This window comes from Neodiprion virginianus, chromosome 5, assembly GCF_021901495.1.
Source record: "Neodiprion virginianus isolate iyNeoVirg1 chromosome 5, iyNeoVirg1.1, whole genome shotgun sequence".
In the NCBI taxonomy this organism is placed as follows: Eukaryota; Metazoa; Arthropoda; class Insecta; order Hymenoptera; family Diprionidae; genus Neodiprion; species Neodiprion virginianus.
The window spans coordinates 25,921,084-25,931,282 of NC_060881.1; positions in this window are offsets into that span (position 1 = coordinate 25,921,084).

Consider the following 10,199-nt stretch of genomic DNA (forward strand, 5'->3'; position numbering starts at 1 on the left):
TCGATATTTGATCCCGAGAAACTAATAGACGTTCACGTTTTACTTCTGCATTATGCTTTGAACGGTATGCCGAGTGTTTTTCTTTTTAAATTCCAGTCGTTCCTTTTTAGTCTCACTGCAGTTTTATTTTACTTTTTTTTTTGTTCCTTTTTCTTGATGCGAAAGCAAAGAGGGGGAAATCCCTGAGATAAGAAGTAGGAATTTCTTGGTCGAGTTTGTGTTATATACGAGGTAGGAAATGATCCGGGTTAAATGTAGCGCGCGGTTGTAGATAATAAACAACAATAATAACACAGTACACATCTGCAGAGGTGAATAACTGCTTCTGAGATTCCTTACTCCATACATTTGTACATACGCACACACTTACATTGCAATACACACATAGGGTGAATATAAAAGTTTTTGGTAGGGTTTGCTTAGGAGACATTCGTCACTAAGAGAGAGAGAGAGAGAGAGAGAGAGAGAGAGGTCAACCCCAAAATCGTGTCTTTTATCCTGCACCTATGTAGCTACTCAGTCTGGAAGAGCAATTTGCCGATCCGGGAAATCGATGAATCTTGAAAGCTGAACTCAAACTATCTGACAGCTTCAGACTAAGGTCATAAATAAAAAAGAACGAAATAACGACAGCGAGAGGGTAGAAAGAATGGGGGGAAAAAAACAGAGGATCATGTAATGATGGCCATGAAGACGGTCCGAGAACTTGGTAGCAATTGTGCGCAGGGTGAAAAAGATGATGAAAAACATTTTTCGTCCCTACGTTATAGTGTCGATTTTTCATTACCTCGACGAGTATGTTTTTAGTAAATCGACATTGTGTTCACATGACTTTCCTCACGTTGTGAGAACTTTTACACAAAAATTTTTGTAAACTCGCTGTAAATCTTCTAAATATTTTATGTTTTTTGTTTCTCTTTTCTTTAACGACAGCGAACTTCTTTTCAAAAAGAAACGACACATTTTGTATGAAATTTAAAAAGTTGCAAAGCAGTGGGAAAAAATGAAAAGATAATTGATCTTTCGGAATCGAAAGGACGAGTTTGCGCGAGATCCTCAAAGGATTTACATTAGAACGTTGGTGGTTGCCGGATGTAGCAGCTCGAGGACGAAGATACGAAAACGGTATAGACGGTTAGAAAGAGATAGGAAAAGGGGAATAAGGGAGGTGGCGGTATTAGAGACACGGTTCAATTTGTCAGGGTACCGTGAGCAAATAATCGCGTCAACCAAGTTTGTTTGCTGAATCAGCCGGGCGCATTGGGTGGATGTATGTATGTACATACACGGTGTACGTCGTCTGGGCGTCGCGTTGCAACGAGGAGCTTCCGCTTAATTTGTATGAAGCTCCTCAGGAGGTTGCGGAGGATCCGATCCGCGGAGAGCGAGCCTTCTCGCTTCATCCACAAACATGCGGGGTTCCCGTGCGCAAATAATTATTCTTTGACTCCTCATCCTCCAACGTTCGTCGCTCTGTAAGCTCGTCCTCGCAAGGAGAAATCGCGACTTGGGGCATAACAATTATTACGAGGCACCTTAGGGCGAAGAATAACTTGGAATCTACGATAATTGCTTGAAATCGTTCTGAACCCGAGCACAAATAACTTAGAACTACGTATGGTAATTTTAAGTAAAAATTTTATGAGAATTGGTAGAATAGAAATTGCTAAGTAAAGCAACGGCTCTTTATTCCTTCGTTCAAAAATATGACGGGATTCCATACGCAAAGAACTGCAATTTGAATTAGCGTGATTCGAAATCGCTCACCAATCGTGAATCGCCGTTTATCGTAACGGTCGCTGAGCCGCGGGACGCCACCGCCAGATGGCGCGCTACGCAGTCGGTCTGAACCCTTTTATCGTCGGTCGGTGTCGGAAATCGCGTGAAATCGCACGAAATCACGCTTGAAGTTGTTCGAAATCATGTGAAATCGGTTGAAATCGATTGAAAATATTGAGAATCGCGTGAGATTATTGAAATTTTGGAATCGCTTGTCGGTAATTTGTAAGTGAAATTTCAATGAATGGTTATTTGAAAATTTGTTTTCGATATGCATTCTGAAAGAAGATTTGGTTTTTGGAAAATTTGCGCAAACGTGCAGCTTACTTTTTTCTTTTTTTCAACTGTAACGTTACTTGACATTTTTTTTCAGAAAATATTGAAAACAACTTGACGACATTTTTTTGTTTGTGATCTTTCATTGCCAGCGCCAAGGAATATCGATGTGTACACAATGCGTTCTTGTTTGATTCGGACGTTCTTCTGGAAGGTTAAGAAAATTTATATTGAAATTAGCTGACGTATAACCTTCTCGAATAATTCTATTAATATAATCGAATCACCAGTTATTGCAGAAATACATCTTCTGGAGTCATTTTTACATGAAATTAAAAAGTTTTTGGATAGTTTTGGGTATAAAAAAATTACGTAAACAAGTGTTTCAAAATTAAAACTCCCCTCACAACAATCAATCACTTTCAAACTAAATATTTTCATACCGTACCATAAAAACGTTTCGACCAATCTCTTGTTTCGGATTTTCCCAACGATTGTTTTTTTTTTTCTTTTTAAATTAACAAAGTACAACACGTTTTTCTGACTTCTACGCGTCAGCTGGGGCGTTTTATATTCTATAATCGTTATTTTCGTCAGCATACGGAGATACAAAAGCGATGAGCCACCCTAGAAAATTATCGACTCGTTTTCTTTAAATGTGTAGCAGTGATATAAGCAGAAGCGAGAGTGAGGGGGTTTGAAGGGGGGAAAGGGGGTGAACGGTGGTTGCAGTCTGAGATCTTTGCGGCTGAAAATCCCGCCTATAAACAAGAAGGCTTAAACGTCGAATCCCCCGGAATGACCGAAGGGTGCTCAGTCAGAGAATCTTACATTCAAAATGCCCGGTGGGATAAGGTTGAGCTTTGGGGTTGGACCGGGGGCTGCAGGCAGTAACATGCAAATTTGAACCTTAAGGGTTTTATGTCGGGTGATATCTTTGAATCGTTCCCCCGGCTACAAGGTAACCCGGGTATCCCCTCCTCCGCCTATCCAGACCACGCGGATTTCGACCATCTTATCTGGATCAAACGTCTCTGATTCTACCTCTCCTCGATTTTTCTCTCTATAAAAATGCACAGGCACCCTGGTTGGGCCAAAGCATATAATTTTCATTTACCTTGTACGTCGAGTATTTGTCAAATTATTACAGTCAATGAGATACGAAGATCTGTTCAAAAATACGAAAACAGAAAATATTCGCATCGAAAACAATCGTTTGAATATCGATACTTTCGTTTCAAAATTTTTAGAGATCTATTAGATCTATTTGTCTGAGATTAAATCTTCGACGGCTCATTTTATTCGGAAGCTTGTTTTCTACGAATAATTGCTGATACTGACACAGATTTTTTTCAGTAGTCGATTCGATACTGTTATTTGGTGATCGCAATCGATATCGGTGCATTTTTGCAACATTAAATATTTAACGATATTAATATGGTAAATAAAAGTGGTTCAGTGAATTTTTAGAAAACGGCTGTTTAAACAATTTTCGAATAACTTGAAACGAAACATCCACATTATATGCCTGTGTTGGTAAATCCGGTATTTTTTGTTTTCGTATGTTCTAATTCCGCGCCAGCTTCGATCAGAGAATAATCTGTACCGATTCAAAGTAATCGCCTCTGTACAATTTTTTCAGACAATCGATGAATTCTATAAAAATAACCGCGATTTTTTCATACATACAGCGAAACAATCGGTTATTATACGAATGTTATAATTAATTATGAAACTGGTTGTTCGTTAAAATAATCAGAGTAATGATAAAAATGAATCAAACGTCATTGAAGCTGATTAATATCGTATGAAACGAGTAAACAAATTTGATATTTTACTGGCATAATATAGTCGCTGATTTTCACTCCGAAAATACCGTTTTAAAAGGGTTTCGAATTTCCATAAAACTGCACAGCGAAACAATCCGACATTTTTAATGAAAAGTAAATTTCGTTCATAATCGTTGATTTTACAGCGGTGAGTTTTCATTTATAGGGGATTAAAAATCTGCATCCTTTTTCCGTCCTGATGTACAGGTGCATAAAACGCGTTATACGCACGACACTACGACGACTCCTGTTTACACGAATCAGTTTCACGCAGTATCGGCTTGCTCCACCGATTCAATTTAGATCCGAATCTCGATTATCCTGAAACGTCCTCCGGATGCGCAATAAAAGTATCTATACAGATATATGAATATACACGCTGCGTTTTACGCCGACGCGATGTGTCATTACCGCAAAATTCTACCGCCAATTTAATTATTATCCTTTCAAAATCACGCTCTGTATTATAACCCTTTAAATTATAAATCGGACGGAATATTTTGTGCCGCGGTACATGGGTTTAGAGTTTATTTTATAGTTTTAGTTTCCGCGGCGAAAAGTTTGCTCTGTGCAAACATCCATTACCGTTGCAATATGCCTGTTGCAGTTTTTATTTATCATTTTTATTTACCTGATTAATTATTCCCTGATTTATTGCCGGTTTGATATTATATCAGCCATTCTCGTTACGAAATTAACACATTATCGTATCGTTTCTCAATGCTTATAAATAAAATTGCGAGCAGTTACCGATAAGAATGTTAACGTTCCATGGCAGAAAAAAAATACACGTTTCTTTAGAGTTAAAAAACGTTAAATATTGGAAAGTAGCAACCGAAGTTTATCGAGTAGGATTTAATTAAAACAATATCCATTTCATATAGAACAGTGACAATAATTGATATGTTGAATTTCAATGAAAGTAAACGTTTGCAAAATTGTTATACCGAAAAATTCTTAAAGGTTTTTGAAATCTCGAATTCATTCGTCGGGAAATTTGTAAAGAATCAATTTAAAAACGAAATAATTTCCGATGAAAATTGACAAAACATACGTGTTTCGACGTTGAATAAATAAAAACATAAAATGACCTTTCATAACAATTAAAGTTTCTTCATTCGAGATTAGGAGTTTCCATTTTTTTTCTTCTACGTCTTGAACAGGAATGCTTTCAATCAAAATCAATTCCATTTCGCATTACTGACTTTCTTTACTCGACATTGAACACAGTAACGTTGAAATCTAAATCTGCATCAACAACGATACGGTAAACAAAATCTCTCCTGAATCCTACCTAAAAATTTGTAAAAATAGTAAAAAATCGTACGTGATAAATGAACGCCCCTTTATTACGAACTGACGCCTCAAACACACATGTGTCTAACCATTCCATCGGATCTGTTCAATTAGCTCAACTATTTTCTACTCAGGTTACAGCCTATAAACAACAAAAATTCATTCGCCTCCGACACTTAATTTTTCCTATCGACGGTGACTGCCCCCCCCCCCCCCCCCCCCCCTTAAAAGAGGGGGTAGAGAAGCGCGACAGTTGCGTCCAACAGTTTGGTCTTAATTTCAAGATCGATCATACGACCACGGGATGAATTTTAATGTCTAAACAAGTAGAAGTACTTCATGCACCGATCCGAGCGGATGGAACGGGGGCGTCGGGACGAGGTTGAATTGGTAGTCGGTGAGCGGCCGGGCCATTCATCATGACTGCAGGGGTGGTAAGGCCGCAAGGGCGAGGCGTGTGATTAGAATCAGTTACCCTTTACTTGCTCGTGTTGCGGCGGAGATCGCGGAGGCTCGTGACGTCCTCGCGTCCTCGGGTCCCTGTGCGAGCCCTTGATACCTTCCCCCGGCCAAAACCTCCCTCGGGTGCCATCTGCCAAGGGATGCACCCCCTACCCCCCCACCCCTCTCCTCCTCGCCTCCCACACCACCTATCCGCCGTGGCAGCCCGCGAACACGGAAATTAATAAGCCGTTTCGAGAGGCGGAATCGGAGAACCGATTCTTCGCTTCTCGAAGGAAAGGTCACGCCGGAAGAGGTCACTGGGCGAAATTTTTGAAACTTTTTTTTTCCGACTCATGCCTTAGTCGAAATAAAGACACGTCGGCATTCGCTGGGGGGATAAAATTTGTGGAAAACTTGTCATCGTTGCAGTTTTCGGAAAATCGTTTTTTTTTTTTTTTTTTTTGAAACGCGGATTAGGGAGTAATTTGGGAAATTGACGAGTTCGGGAACTGCTGGATTGCTGAAAGAATCTGGGGTATGATAACCGAATGTTGAATCGATGTATTTCTTTTATTGTTTATAGAGAAAATTCAATTTTCAAGTTATTATAGATACATAAATTCAGTTTTGCAGACTTTTTTTTTAAAGTTATTTTACCAATCGTTTATCCGTGCTTGAGAAATCTAATTTATTAATCATCGTTTTAGAAAATGAAATAATTATGAATCGATTCGTAATTTTCAAAATCGTGCAACGTAGAATATATATGCGACTTTTTTTCTCTATCAGAAGACACAATTAAAAGGCGGATTTCTAAAACTTTGAACAAATTAATGACCATTAATCAATAACGATTAGAGATAAAATGTTTTTTGACGAGGTACTGGTTTTATATTCACATTTTCAGTTGCACGGAAATTTTTCACATTCTCTTTTAACTGAATGTATTGGGTTTACAGGGAAAGTTACCTTCGATTGATGATTACGAAATACGGTAAATATGTTACGAAATTGATGTTTCACTAGAAAAGGATCCTTGATTGATAAGCTATAATTTACAGTATAAAATTATGTCGAAACAGTTTATATCTCTGTTTTCTTTAGAAAATTCGCAAAACCGTGTCGCAAAAAATATATCAAGTATCATCTAATTACCAATTAAGAAGAATTTTGCAAAGTTATTGTGTTACGAATAGATCGAATGAATTTCTAAAAAAATAGTACACTCAAGAATTTTGTCCAATGAAATAACGCATTTCGTGAATTTTAAGTACAACACTGTAAGTCTTGGCGTGAATTAGGATTAGAAAAAAAAAAAAAAAATAACCTGAGAACGATTTTAAAAAAAAATTCGTCGATTTGCACGCGAGCTTAAAATCAACGCCTTAACAAAAATACTAAGATACAAATTGTTTTCAGAGGAAAAACAGGCGGCACAGAGAAATATTATAGATATGATACTAACGCCCGCGGGTTGAGTGACCCTCCAGAGGAGAATTTATATTTTATGACAAACCCCGGGAGTTTCTATTATGCCCAACCACTTTGGCCAACATCGTAAAATCTATTATTTAACCGAGCACATCGCCGCGGCAACAACGCCCGCAACAAGATTGCATCTACCTTGCCTCGAAAAACCCGGAAAATACCAACGTGTCTCTCTTTTCTCTTCCTCTGTCAAGTAATTTCATTCTCATTTTCGTTTATATATGGGGATTACTTGCGGTTTTTAGCATTTTTTACTCCAGAGGTAGAAGCAGAGATCGGAATTACTAGATAGAAAATTGCACATCCATCGCGAGAAAAATTATGTTAGAAGTTTACGTGTATATTTGTAAAATTATTTACATGACTACTTTGCGTCTACTATTAACTACTAATATACTGTCAATATAGTTGAAATTTATATATTTTTACTCATCCACTCATCGTTTAATTCTATACAAGCAAATCCATCCTACTTCGGACAACGCGATGTGACTTAATTTTTCAATAATAAAAGAAGAATATTTATTTGTGAAAAATACTATTAAAACATTTTTTCTCTAGACTTTATTCTATTGTTGAATAATCTTCGAAAAGCTTGCATGCCGTAATCTTAATTGGGATTCTTTTTTCTGAATGTACAACGTATATATACCGATACTTTGAGTAAAATTTCGTAAATTGAATTATGTTATTATACGAATTAATTGATTTTTTTTCTCGTACCGTTTATACCCGGCACACGCCTCTTCTCTCAAATTGGCCATCAACTTCTTCTTCTTTTTTTTTTCAAATCATTTTTATTTTCGTTCGAATCGAATTTTCCCTGCTTTCAGCGTTATTTTTCAAGGATGAAATTGGGCCGCTGATTCGTCGAGGGGCAGTGAAAAGAGAGGGAATTTTTGTCAGGACGATAATGGCGATAATGGGACGTTGGAAAAACGATTTTGGATTTAATATACGCAAGAGGCTTCGAGGTTCCGCAGAATCCGCAGGATTGTAATTCGATTGACGCATCAAAGGGGTGTATTAATATAGATATAACATTTTGCCGTGGGCGGAAGGAAGGGTGGGAGGTATGGAGGGGGCGGAACTTTAAACACGCAGTCTTTTTGCTCTTATTTATTGCGACATGAATAAAACACAAGGGAAGAAAACGGGAATGCGTATTAAATGCGGTATAATTTTCAAATTTCGGGGAAATAAATAACGGGTAAACGATACGCGGACGGGACCCGGCGGCACGGCCGCACGGGGATTCCCTCGGTGGACATAAATCCTCCCTCCCGACTGCTTCTACTCCTGCAGGAACTGGGGGCTTGGACGCGGTCTCGACTCCTTTATACGCTCAAGCTTACATCACCGTGCGATGCAAGCCGAACGATTTTTTATTTTTCCACTTAATTCGAATAAAACCAACATGTAAGTTCAGTTCAATAAAAATTCGTTAAACGGAAACAAATTTTATTCAAACCAACAGTTACGTTCCCCTCAAAAATGTGAAAAGATTAGATTAAAGATTAAAAATCGTAAAGTCGGAATAAATGAAAAACTGACTCGCCGTAGAAAAATGAGGGGAAAAATTTCTCGACTCGTTAGAAATCGCGTATACATATCAGAGCCGTTGAAACACGAGCAAAAGGATTTTTTTACATGGTTATAGAATATATTTTGGAAGTAGTGGACAGCTTGCCACGCGTTGCAGGTTCCTTTAATAGGGCGGGGGAGAGGGCGCATTAATCCTTGCGTAATTGCAACACCGAGAGAGCGTCTTGCGACTGGGATATAATGTTTGCCCGTAGGGATAAGCTCGCAGCCTTTGATGGCAGTGGCGCGGGACGACGTTTCGCGGTTTCGGGCGGCAGCGTCCTCTCGCCTCACTTTCCGCCCGGCGTCGACGCCACTGGGGATTCTAACCCTGAGAAGCAGTAACCGCCACCCGCCGCGCAATTAGTCCGCGACTGGATGGAGGGGCCGAGCCGGACCTTAAAACCATTACAGACAGTTTCATCGTACGGTTAACGAACGGTTAAACGCGCACCTACTACGCCGTTCCCATCGACCGACATTAATCTAATTGTTTTCCATCGGCGCGCTGCGAACGAGCTGGAGAACATCCTCCCTGCATTGAATTGCGACGCGTGCACTTAGCGCCGTGCCTTCGATCACTCGATCAGGCCCTTCGTTTCAAACTGGGCAAGTTAACCCAATTTTTTAACCGCAATGTAGCGAGTCTTCTTCTTTTGAAGTGGTTAATTTTACTGAAAATTTAGTATCGCGTAGTTTCATAACTTCGGGTACGGTCATGTTTATCAATGCATTACACTTTCGGCTACCTTGATTTCGTTCCGAAACAAAGTGCGAGTTCGATTCTATACGAATTATGTGACAATGACTATCAATCTCTCACGTTGGCTGCATCGCCAGTCATTTTCACTTAATTCGTACAGAGTCGAACTCGCATTTTGTTACGGACCGAGAACAAGTTAGCTGGAAAAGGAAGAGAGTAACGAACATTACCGTACGCAGATTTTCAATTGTTTGCCTCACTTTTATTTTTTTGTGAATCAAATTGCCCTTCGTATTGCAGAATTGTTTTCTTTTCGTTTTAAAAATATAGTTTGTAACGATTAGACAATGTTTTCATACACTTGATGAGTTCATTTTCTTGCTGAATAATTTACCTCAAGTTTTGGTGTCTTTTTTATCAGTGAATTGAAGATTTGTAAAAGAAACTAGTTTTTATTTTTTTTTTTGTTACCAACGTTTCTGTTTCCTTGATCGAAAATTTTTCAAGTTACCCCGAACAGAATAACCGTAATCACACAGCGCTGATTTGTACTTTGAAATTCTGTTTTGCATATGTTATAGTTGCGTTTCTACTTATTCTAAAAAACTAAACTTGTTTACGTAATTTATTCATGTATTTGCTTATTTATTTATTTAAAAATTACGATGTAGGCAAAGAATTTAATAAGGGCCAAAGGTAGGTACTGAGGGAAAATAAATGAGATAGGCAGAGGCTCACAAACAGGATATGTGTACACATTACACATACGCATTGTACATATGTATTAGGTATATAGGCAT